Source organism: Hyperolius riggenbachi, chromosome 4, assembly GCF_040937935.1.
Source record: "Hyperolius riggenbachi isolate aHypRig1 chromosome 4, aHypRig1.pri, whole genome shotgun sequence".
Lineage (NCBI taxonomy): Eukaryota > Metazoa > Chordata > Amphibia > Anura > Hyperoliidae > Hyperolius > Hyperolius riggenbachi.
Window position 1 is genome coordinate 459,936,451 of NC_090649.1, and position 11,944 is coordinate 459,948,394.

Genomic DNA, 11,944 nt, shown 5'->3' on the forward strand with positions numbered 1-11,944 from the left:
TGAGAGACAATTCTGACAAGATCTAGTCAGAACTAGAAGGAATCATTGTCAGAAGAAAATGGTGAGCTTCTGAGAGGAACTGAAAGTGAGGTAAGTATGTAATATTCAGGTAAAATATCAGTTTCCAGTCACCTGATGGAATCACAGGCACAGAGGGCTTTCGGAAAAGAAAATTGCATCATTGCATTTTGAAATTTTGCCTCTAATCAGGCTCACGCGGGTGCCAACATTGACCTTCTTTGACGCATATCGCGGCCATTATAAAAGCTGCGATTTGCAGCAAAGAAGGTAATTGTTGGTGCCCGGTAGCGGCCACCGCCACGCGCCCAAATCTCCCTTTCTTACTGCAAAATTTGGCTTTTATAGTAGGCACTTATAGCGGCGCCATCTGTTGTGGGGGACGGGCTACATCCAGATTGGTATCTACTGATCTAAGTATCTACTGGTAATTTTTTGCTTTTTCAAAGTCACAGGTACACTTGTGGGCTCTTGCACACTACAAGCAATTCCAATCTTCTTTTATATGATCCGATTTTTTCATTCCGATTAAAAAAAGTAGCAGCATGCAGTACTTTTTTCAATCGGATGGTATAAAAAATCGAAATCGCATGATGTGTATGGGCAGCACGGTGACGTAGTGGTTAGCGCTCACCTTGCAGCACTGGGTCCCCGGTTCAAATCCCAGCCAGGGCATTATCTGCAAGGAGTTTGTATGTTCTCCCCGTGTCTGCGTGGATTTCCTCTGGGCGCTCTGGTTTCCTCCCACAACCCAAAAACATACAGATAAGTTAATTGGCTCCCCCCTAAATTGGCCCTAGACTACAGAACTTACACTACATAATAGATATATGACTATGGTAGGAATTAGATTGTAAGCTCCTTTGAGGGACAGTTAGTGACAAGACAATATACGTATATACTGTACAGCGCTGCGCAGGGCTGGATTTACCATAAGGCACTGTAGGCACGTGCCTACAGGCGCCTGATGATGGAAAGCGGGCTTACCACCCTCCCGAAGTGCCTCCTTCCCTCCTATCCCTATGCAGAGTCCTGATGAGAGTGTAAATGAGAGATTGCTCATCCTGGTCTCAGCATTCCACTGATGAGATCTCCCTTCGGTCAGGGGCACCTCTAGCTACTTAATATTGAGGCTACCTCTGGCTACCTAATATACTAAGGGGTACCTGTAGCTACCTATGATGGCGGGTGAATTAGAAGTGACAGCTGGTACAGCCAGCACACTTGCGGTGCGATTTAATGGGGATTTGTATGTTTATGGAGAGCAAATCTATAAGGTGTCAGCACATCTGTGCCTATAGGCTCCTGTGATGTAAATCCAGGCCTGGCGCTGCGTAAGATGTTGGCGCTATATAAATACTAAATAATAATAATAATAGTGTGCAAGAGTCCTGTAATGTAGGATAAAGCTGCTATGTGGGAAAGATACAGTGTGGCACTAGCGATGGGCCTCAGTGCTTGTTTATAACTAAGCAGCAGAGCAGAATTTGTGCCTTTATAAGTCATCTACTGAAGTGACGTCACAGGTTGCTGAGCTGGCAGAGCTCGCTAAATCAGATTCATTAGATCAATAGCAATGTTTACTCTCCATGGCTGTCTGCATCGCTGAGAATGGCAGAGTCTGGAATAACGATGAAGCAATTGTAACGTGACGACAGATGACTGGAGACATCCACACTGGTGTGAAACACAACTACCGCAAGCTCATTGGCTTACCTGTATAATTAGGCCTTGTTCTCACCATGCAATGCAGGTGGCCATGTGTCATACAGTAAGGGCCTGTACACACTGAAAAACGCAGGCAAAAACGCAAGCGCATGCGTTTTTAAAGTGCCTGTAATTTTAAGAACGCATGCGCTTTTGCCTGCGTTTTTTGTGCGTTTGCGTTTTTCTTGTAATTGCTGATTGGCTGAAGAATCCTTTGTTTTTTTTCTAGTTTACATTTCAACAGGAATCAGGACATTGCAGAGTCTTCTGGGATACTGACTTCTAAAAAACGCACGCAAGCACATGCGTTTTTAATGCGTTTTTCATGCGCTGCGCTTAAAAAAGCGCAGCAGGCACTGCGATTGCGTTTTTCTAAAAACGCATCGCACCAGTGTGTACAAGTCATCACGATTTTCATTCTTTTTCAAAAGACCTTGCGTTTTTAAAAACGCATGCGTTTTTAAAAACGTAACGCAAGCGCAGCAGTGTGTACAGGCCCTAATGCACTTGTTGCAGCGCTGATCCCATTCTATGACTCGGCATAGGGAAGCCTACGCTTGCTCTGATGTCCTCGCATACATATAACTGAAATGCTCACAGCAATGCATATAGTGGCAATGCAGTCTCAATGTCCTCTCCAGGCCCTAGTAGTCGACCACTGACTCTGACTACAGATACTCAAAATCGCTCAATCCTCAACTCCGAATCCTTAAAGTGGCCACACACGATACAATAAAATGATCCAATGTTACGGCAATTCGATAAAAACGATCAGATCTCCCGAAAAAAAATCGAAAGCTTTTAGGCTTCTACATCATGCAGCTTGGGGTCAGCTATAAAGACCCAGCTGAATAATTAAGAGATGATGAGGTACCCTGCTGTATAAACCATCATAACTCCTTATTTCAGCAGTGATTCAGATGCACTCACTCCATTCAGTGATCTATATTAAGACAAACTTTTCCTCTCACCCACAAGGTCAAGCAAGTCACATTTTTTGGTTCTCGTCCAAAAACTGCCACTGTTTATCCCGCTCGCCGGGGACGGAGGCCAACATAAAATTGCAGAGAGGTAATGTGCTTTGAAACATGCAAGAACAGCTACAGTATCGTGTTTTGTTGTGAAACGCAGGAACCAATCAGGGATGAGATTTGAAATGACCAAAAAGCCTGATGCAAGAAGCAAGGCCGGTATGCTGCATGGCAGAGACTGACAACAAATATGTTTAGTCAAGTAACTTAAAGAGGAACTGAATAATAAATGAATAAAATGGCCTATTTTTTTACAATATTAACTAATAGATTATTTAGTCGGTGTTTGCCCATTGTAAAATCTTTCCTCTCCCTGAATTACATTCTGAAATGTATCCCAGATGGGGACATCTTTACTTCTGCCAGGTGATCTGTGCAGAATGTTTGCTTACTGAGAGTGCTATGCACAGAGGGAGGTCCTGGTTGCTGTACAGTTGGAAAAGCATTTATTTCCCACAATGGGCTCTATTCATAAAACCTTACCGCAAGTTTTCCGCTCAAAACAGTGGATTTTCCCGTCCATTTAGCAAAGTCGGCATTCATAAAAGCTGTTCCCGCATGAAAATCTACAATCCCCCAGCAGAGCGAGAAATTTCCGCCTTCTCCAGTGTTTTTCTAGATTTATCTAGAAAAAAGTAACAAAATGGCCATTCATAAAGATTAGAGGAAGCGGTATGTGGACGGGAAATACCGCTTCCTCTGATTTTGCGGATTACATACAAGTGAATGGGACAGACCTCCCAGAGAGAGCAGTGCACGGAGGGACTCTGCCGGCTGAAGTGTTTCCGCATGCCTTCCGACAGCTTACCGCCAGCCTTCAGCGGGAGATCTCCGCACTTGCATCGCAGCTTTCAAGATTTCTTTGAATGACCACCCAAAAGTGTGAAATACCGCTGCGGTATTTTCCCTCCAGGAGTTTTCTCGCAACAACTTTTTTATGAATAGAGCCCAATGGGTATCATTCATAAAGCATTTCCGCATGCGGAAATGCTTAACACCGGTGACTTTCCCGACCACTCAGCATAAGCCCCATTCATAAAGGCTCTTTCCGCATGAAAAGGTGACAGAGCGATACATTTCCGCCTTGTGCGGAGTTTTTCTAGATTAATCTAGAAAAAGTAACAAACACATCCATTCATAAAGATTAGAGCAAGCGGTATCCGGAAGGAAAATACCGCTTGCTCGACAGTAGCGATAGGCGGGCGGAATACATATAAATGAATGGGAGGGACCTCCCAAGCAGCATCAGACATAGCTGCGCAGGGAGGGAATCGGGCAGCTTTTAAGTTTCCGCATGTCTTCCGCCACGCTGCCGCCAGCTTCCTCCAGAAAACCTCCGCACTTCTTCCGCAACAGGCAGACTTCTTTATGAATGGCCACCCAGAAGTCTTAATTACCGGTTGCGGAGAAGAACGGTGTTTTCCCGCACTACCGACAGCCTGTTTATGAATGATACCCAATGTAATGAGGTTCACAGACAGCAAACTGTCAGGACCATGGTCATGACCGGGGGCGTTGCTAGCCCAAAGATCAGTGGCACTTGCCCCCGGATCTATTCTGGGGTGCCCAGGATGTCCCTCAGGCAGAGTCAGCTGTGGTGCCTCAATGGTGGGCATGCTGAGACCTGTGGTGCATCAATCGGAGGTATGCTGGGTGCTGTGGTGCCTCTATGTAGGCATACATGGTGCTGTGGTTCTTCTATGGGGGCATGCTGGGAGTTATGGTGCCTGAATGGGAGGTCTGTGGGAGCATGGGAGGGGATCCACTAGAAGGTCAGGGAATGCTATGGGGGGACTGGCATCAGGCCAGCCCGCCCAGCAGAAAGCCAGACCAGCCAGCACAGAAGTCAGGTAACTCTGCCTGGTTATATTTAAAAAAAACAAAAGTTTGCTTTCCTAAAACAGAAAGAATTTGCGATAATTCAGGTTAGAGTGAGCTCAAGATGTCTCCCAGGTACCACTGCTGAATATATGCAAATTAACCATTGTTAGTCTGTGCCTCTCGGATTTACAAGCCCTACTCCATAGAGCCAAATTAATCCATGCCATGCACTGATGAGGATCAAACAATCCGAAACAGCCTGTATGCATGTTGGATTATTATGGCTCTGTACACATTAACAAGCTGACACATCATTGCATTCCAGCGGTTCTGGAGGTGTGTTTAGCTTCTAAGGGTACAATGGTTAATTTGCATATATTCAGCAGTGGTGCCTGGGAGACATCTTGAGCTCACTCTAACCTGAATTATCGCAAATTCTTTCTGTTTTAGGAAAGCAAACTTTTGTTTTTCTTAACATCTTAGTAAGGGGGCTTTTAGGACCATTGTAGTCCCTTACACACTCCAATGAGTTCTGGGTCACCATGAGCTTGCTGGTTAGTCTGTGCCTCTTGGTTATATTTAAGGGGCACTGCCTATTTATGTGATTTGCTGCATTTTTTTGGTTTTGTATTAATTGAGAGGGGGCTTCATCCAACATTGTGCTGGGCAGGTCTACGTTGTAACGTAGACTGCTGTTAAGTTCATTTAAATTTGGCTCCTCCTGTGACCACACCCACATGGTGGTGTGTAGTGATGGGAATTCCGGCTCTTCTCAGAGAATCGGCTCGTCTGAATCGGCTCCCATTAAAGAGCCGGCTCTTACGGCTCTGAATCGGCTCTTAATTAAATATCACTAGACACCAGTGGTGCTCAGCAGAGCTCGAATATTCGAGTAGTTCGAATATTCGAGCTCTTTTTCAGCTATTCGAGCTCGGTATTCGAGCTCCGAATAGCTGGAGCTATTCGAATGGGCTATCCGAGTACACTCGAATAGCCCATTCACTATTCGAGCTATTCGAGCCACCCGGCGCTATTCGAGCTCGGTACCGAGCTCGAATAGCGTCATAGCCCAGATTGATGTCCTTAGAGCCAATCAGAGGGCTCCCAGGCCCTCTGACGGCAGCCAATCACAGAGGGGGACCCTGGCCAGCCCCTACCCTATAAATAGCGGCTGCCATGTTCGGTTTTTCCATGCTTGCCTGAGACTTGTACAGAGAGAGAGTTGCTCCTTTGTGCTTTGGCTTAGCAAGTGCTCTATTGTGGTCATTTACCTAGCGTTTTTGCTCACCTACACCTGCCATATACACCTATATTGTTGTTAGTTAGATAGACATTGTATTTTAGTTAGTAGCTTGTGTGTTACATTAGAGAACTGCAGGCAGCTGCTGCAAGCTTACAGGTTTAGGCCTCAGGGGGGCCTTGCCTCTGTGGGCAGCTGTCCTCTGTTTATTTCTCTCATATTCTATACCAGTATTTCTGCTGTCCTTTACTAATAGTATTGTAGTTATACTGTACTAGGAGTAGGACACTCACTGACTGTCACTGTTTATAGGCTACTAGCTAGCTCCTGCGTGTGTGCACTCACTCACTGTCTGTGTGTACACACACTCTATTTCCTTCTCATTACTGTTTGATTATTGTTAGTTGTACTTACTTACTACTTACTCTTACTGTACCCGTAGGGACACTCACTGTCACTGTTCATATAGGCTACTACTACCTCCTGCGTGTGCGCACTCACTGTCTGAGTGTACACACACAACACACACTCTATTTCCTTCTGATCGCTGATTGATTATTGTAATTAGTTAGTTCTACTTACTGTTACTACTTGTACTTACTCACTCTTACTGTACTAGGAGTCTAGGACACTGAATCACTGTGTTCATAGGCTACTAGCTCCTGCCTGCGTGCACTCACTGTCTGAGTGTACACACACCCACACTCCATTTCCTTCTGATCGCTGATTGATTATTGTAATTAGTTAGTTCTACTTACTGGTGTTACTACTTACTCTTACTGTACTAGGAGTCTAGGACACTCAGTCACTGTGTTCATAGGCTACTAGCTCCTGCCTGCGTGCACTCACTGTCTGAGTGTTCACACACCCACACTCCATTTCCTTCTGATCGCTGATTGATTATTGTAATTAGTTAGTTCTTCTTACTGTTACTACTTACTCTTACTGTACTAGGAGTCTAGGACACTCAGTCACTGTGTTCATAGGCTACTAGCTCCTGCGTGCGTGCACTCACTGTCTGAGTGTACACACACCCACACTCCATTTCCTTCTGATCGCTGATTGATTATTGTAATTAGTTAGTTCTACTTACTGTTATTACTTACTCTTACTGTACTAGGAGTCTAGGACACTCAGTCACTGTGTTCATAGGCTACTAGCTGCTGCGTGCGTGCACTCACTGTCTGAGTGTACACACACCCACACTCCATTTCCTTCTGATCGCTAATTGATTATTGTAATTAGTTAGTTCTTCTTACTGTTACTACTTACTCTTACTGTACTGGAGTCTAGGACACTCAGTCACTGTGTTCATAGGCTACTAGCTCCTGCGTGCGTGCACTCACTGTCTGAGTGTACACACACCCACACTCCATTTCCTTCTGATCGCTGATTGATTATTGTAATTATTTAGTTCTACTTACTGTTATTACTTACTCTTACTGTACTAGGAGTCTAGGACACTCAGTCACTGTGTTCATAGGCTACTAGCTCCTGCGTGCGTGCACTCACTGTCTGAGTGTACACACACCCACACTCCATTTCCTTCTGATCGCTGATTGATTATTGTAATTAGTTAGTTCTACTTACTGTTATTACTTACTCTTACTGTACTAGGAGTCTAGGACACTCAGTCACTGTGTTCATAGGCTACTAGCTCCTGCGTGCGTGCACTCACTGTCTGAGTGTACACACACCCACACTCCATTTCCTTCTGATCGCTGATTGATTATTGTAATTAGTTAGTTCTACTTACTGTTATTACTTACTCTTACTGTACTAGGAGTCTAGGACACTCAGTCACTGTGTTCATAGGCTACTAGCTCCTGCGTGCGTGCACTCAGTGTCTGAGTGTACACACACCCACACTCCATTTCCTTCTGATCGCTGATTGATTATTGTAATTAGTTAGTTCTTCTTACTGTTACTACTTACTCTTACTGTACTAGGAGTCTAGGACACTCAGTCACTGTGTTCATAGGCTACTAGCTCCTGCGTGCGTGCACTCACTGTCTGAGTGTACACACACCCACACTCCATTTCCTTCTGATCGCTGATTGATTATTGTAATTAGTTAGTTCTACTTACTGTTATTACTTACTCTTACTGTACTAGGAGTCTAGGACACTCAGTCACTGTGTTCATAGGCTACTAGCTCCTGCGTGCGTGCACTCAGTGTCTGAGTGTACACACACCCACACTCCATTTCCTTCTGATCGCTGATTGATTATTGTAATTAGTTAGTTCTTCTTACTGCTACTACTTACTCTTACTGTACTAGGAGTCTAGGACACTCAGTCACTGTGTTCATAGGCTACTAGCTCCTGCCTGCGTGCACTCACTGTCTGAGTGTACACACGCTAAATTTACTTGTGATTACTACTGATTATTGTAACTGCTAGTTGTACTTCCTGACTGTTACTACTTACTTACTGTACTAGGGGACACTCACTCAGTCACCTCACCAACCAACCCACTCCATTAAAGTACCCCACTTTTCACCCGCCCTTTTAAAAAACTTTTGTCTATACGCCCAAAACATTGAAGGTTTGGGCAAGGGGAAGGGCAGCAAGGGAATCAGGAGGAGAGGGAGCAGCATTGTGGCAAGCCGCGGCCGCGGGCGCGCCACCATGCACAGTTCCGCAGCAGCAGCAGCAGCGTCAGTGGCTAACATTCCTCCCATAGCCACTGGCCGTGGACGCCTTGGGCGCCGCCCAGCAGGAGCATCTGCAACTCACGCTGCAGAGACACAGCAGCAGCAGCGTGTAGCACCTGCTCCGATTTTCCTCCAGCCGGGTCGGAAACGTCCCATTGAGGAAAAGGATGCAGACACTGTGGTGCAACTCATGACGGAGGATGAGCAGCCCGCCATCAGCTCTGCATCCGAGGCCTCCACCCTCACCACCACCACCACCACCACCCCTGTTCGCAGCAGCCGCCCAGCAGGGTCTGGGGAGGAGGCCAGTTCACCGTCAGTCGCCGACCTCTCATTCAGCACTCTTTTGACCCCAGGCATGATGAGTCAATTGTCTGCTGTTGTTGGCGATTTTGAGGAGGAGATGCTGATGGGCACTTTGGGGGATGAGGGATTGGACAGCAAGACTGTGGCGACAGTCAAGCAGCCCATCCATGCATCAGGAGAGGAGTTTGGGGGGTCATCATCCCAGCAGGACATGTTTGAGGAGGGGGAGGATGATGTTGATGACCCGGTGACAGACAGAGACTGGGTGCCACCACCTCCAGGGGATGTCGTCCTCAGCAGCTCGGAGGAGGAGGAGGATGCGCTTGTGGGCCTTGCAAGGAGGCGCATCATTGCAAGCATTGGCAGCGACCCACAGCCTGCTGGTGTCTCAGGCTCAGCAGCAGCAGCAGCAGCATCAGCCAGTACCACCACCAGCCGCACCCAAGCCCCCCCCCCCCCCCCCCAACCACCACAGGGAGACAGGCAGCAGCGCTTCCATGCCGTAGGGGGATGTTTCTGTCACCAATCTGGCGCTTTTTCACCATGCCCACTGTGTACAGCAAGTACGCCACTTGCAACCACTGTCAGCGGAAGTTGAGCAGAGGTGCAGACCCCTTAAAGTTCAGCACCAGCTCGCTGATCAACCACCTTGCGGCTAAACATTTCCACCAGCATGAGGAGTTCCAGAGGCTGAAGGCATCTGGTGCTGGCAGTGGCACCACACCCATCACTGCACAGCCTTCAGCAGCAGCAACAGCAGCCACCCGCCCTCCTGCTCCTCCAGCAGCACCAGCAGGAGTGCGGAAACGCACTGCTCCTCCCCCCTCTGCAACTCCTGCCGCCGACACTGAGGCCTGTTCTGGCAGCCAGTCCTCAGTGGCCTCCTCCGCTGTGTCTGCTGATTCCCGTGTCAGCAAAAGGCCACGCCAGAGCCTTTTGAGCGAGTCCTTCCAGGGGGTGGTTAGGGCTCTGCCTCCCAGCAGCCGTCGCGTGCGGCAGCTGAACGGCTTGCTGGCACGGGCCATGTGCTCCCAACTCCTGCCGTACACGCTCGTGCAGGAGGGGAGCGACATGCGGGCGCTGCTTGCTTGTGCAGCCCCAGACTGGCAGCTCCCCAGCAGACACTTTTTCTCCCGCAAGGCCATTCCAGCACTGCACCGCTTTGTGATGGCCAATGTGGAGCGAGGGCTGGAGCACGCGGTTGGTGAAAGGGTCCACGTCACCATGGACTCCTGGAGCAGCCGCTTCGGGACAGGCCGCTACCTGTCCTTCACTGTCCACTGGGTCAGCTTGGTGGAAGGGGGTGAGGATGGGAGAGCAGCAGCGGGCACAGCAGCAGCAGCAGCAGCAACACAGTGGGTGGTGCCACCCCGCAGGGTCAGGGGAACTGCAGCGGGTTCCTCCGATCCTCTGCCATCCTCCGCCACACCTGGCCAAACCCCCCGCCTCAGCAGCAGCGTGAAGGCCCGCCACTGCCAAGCGCTGCTGCACTTGGTCAGCCTTGGCAAGACCAAGCTGACGGCAGCTGACGGCAGCCGACGTGTTGGCCAAACTCCAGGAGCAGGAGAGGATTTGGCTGACCCCCAGAGGCCTCAGAGTCGGAGAGGTGGTGTCCGACAATGGGGCCAATCTGGTTGCTGCCATAGACAGGGGAAACCTGACCCACATCCCCTGTCTTGCCCACGTGCTGAACCTGGTGGTGCAGAAGTTCCTGCGCACCTACCAGGGGATGGGCGAACTGCTGGAAACGGCAAGGAATGTTGTGCGTCACTTCCGGCGCTCGGCTGCAGCCTGTGCGAGCCTGGAAGACGTGCAAAAGGAGCTGGATCTGCCACGCCATCGGCTGATCATTGACGTTCCGACTCGCTGGAACTCCACCCTGGCGATGTTGGAGCGTCTGGTTGAACAGAGGCACGCTGTCAACCAGTACCTTGCCCTGGCCACTGTTTCCGCAGCTCGGAGAAGGGACAAGACCAGCAACATCCCGTCCATCGTCCCCGATGATGACTGGAGGCACATGCAGCAGGTGTGCTTTGTGCTGGCTCCCTTCCTGCAGGCCACAAACATGGTGAGCAGGGACCATGCTATGGTCTGCGAGTGGGTGCCCCTGGTTTCTCTGCTGAACAGGGCCCTCGATGGTTTGCTGGAACAGGGAGCGGCAGCCTTGGACCAGCAGGAGCGGCAACCAGCTGCGCAGTCCACCTCTGAGGGGGAGGAGGAGGAGGACTTGGTGGAGGTCCCTGACCTGGCTGCTGATGAGGGGGATCAGCACAGCGCAGCTGAGTTGGTGCGGGGGTGGAGAGAGGATGAGGCGGCAGAGGAGGAGGATGAGGACAGCACTGACGTCGATGTGCCAGCAGACGTGGCCCGCCTCTTCCCAATGGCAGCGCACATGCTGGCGTGCCTGCGCAGGGACCCCAGGGTGATCCAGATGAAGCAGAGGGAGGACATCTGGATCAGCATGATGTTGGACCCACGCCTCAAGGGGAAGTTGAGCCAGTTCCTGCCGCCTGCAGGAGGAGACCCAGCGCAACAAATAAGGAGCTTGCAGCAGGCCCTTGTTGAGCGCTTGGAGGAAGCCTTCCCCCAGCCTTCCACCCCCACTGTCCAGCAGCCAGCACAGAGGCAGCAGCAGGTGCCTGCATCCAGCAGCAGCAAGCGCCCCACAGACCTGCTGTCTCTCAGCCACGAGCTCTACAGGACTGTAGAGGCTCCGGCAGCAGTGACTAGAGAGGAGATGCATGCAGCAGCATCCTCCTCCGGTCACAGCCAGCGCCTGACCCGCATGGTGGCTGACTACATGGGGTCGTACAGCGGGCTTGACAGCGATGCCCCTGTTGATCCCATGGAGTATTGGGTCAAGCGCATGGAGATCTGGAGCGAGCTAGTGCAGTACGCCCTGGAAGTGCTGTCCTGCCCCCCTTCCAGCGTGCTGTCCGAGCGCTGCTTCAGTGCAGCTGGTGGCGTGGTCACCGAGAAACGCTCACGTCTGTCTCACAAGTCTGTGGACAGACTGACGTTTCTCAAGATGAACCAGGCGTGGGTGGAAGGCGAGTTCCTGGCCCCTGTTGTCGGCGAGAGGGGGACATGAACTGGCTGCCGGAACCATCGTTAATGTGCCTTACCACCCTTTACCACCTCCTGGCTCCTGCTCACTAAGCCAGC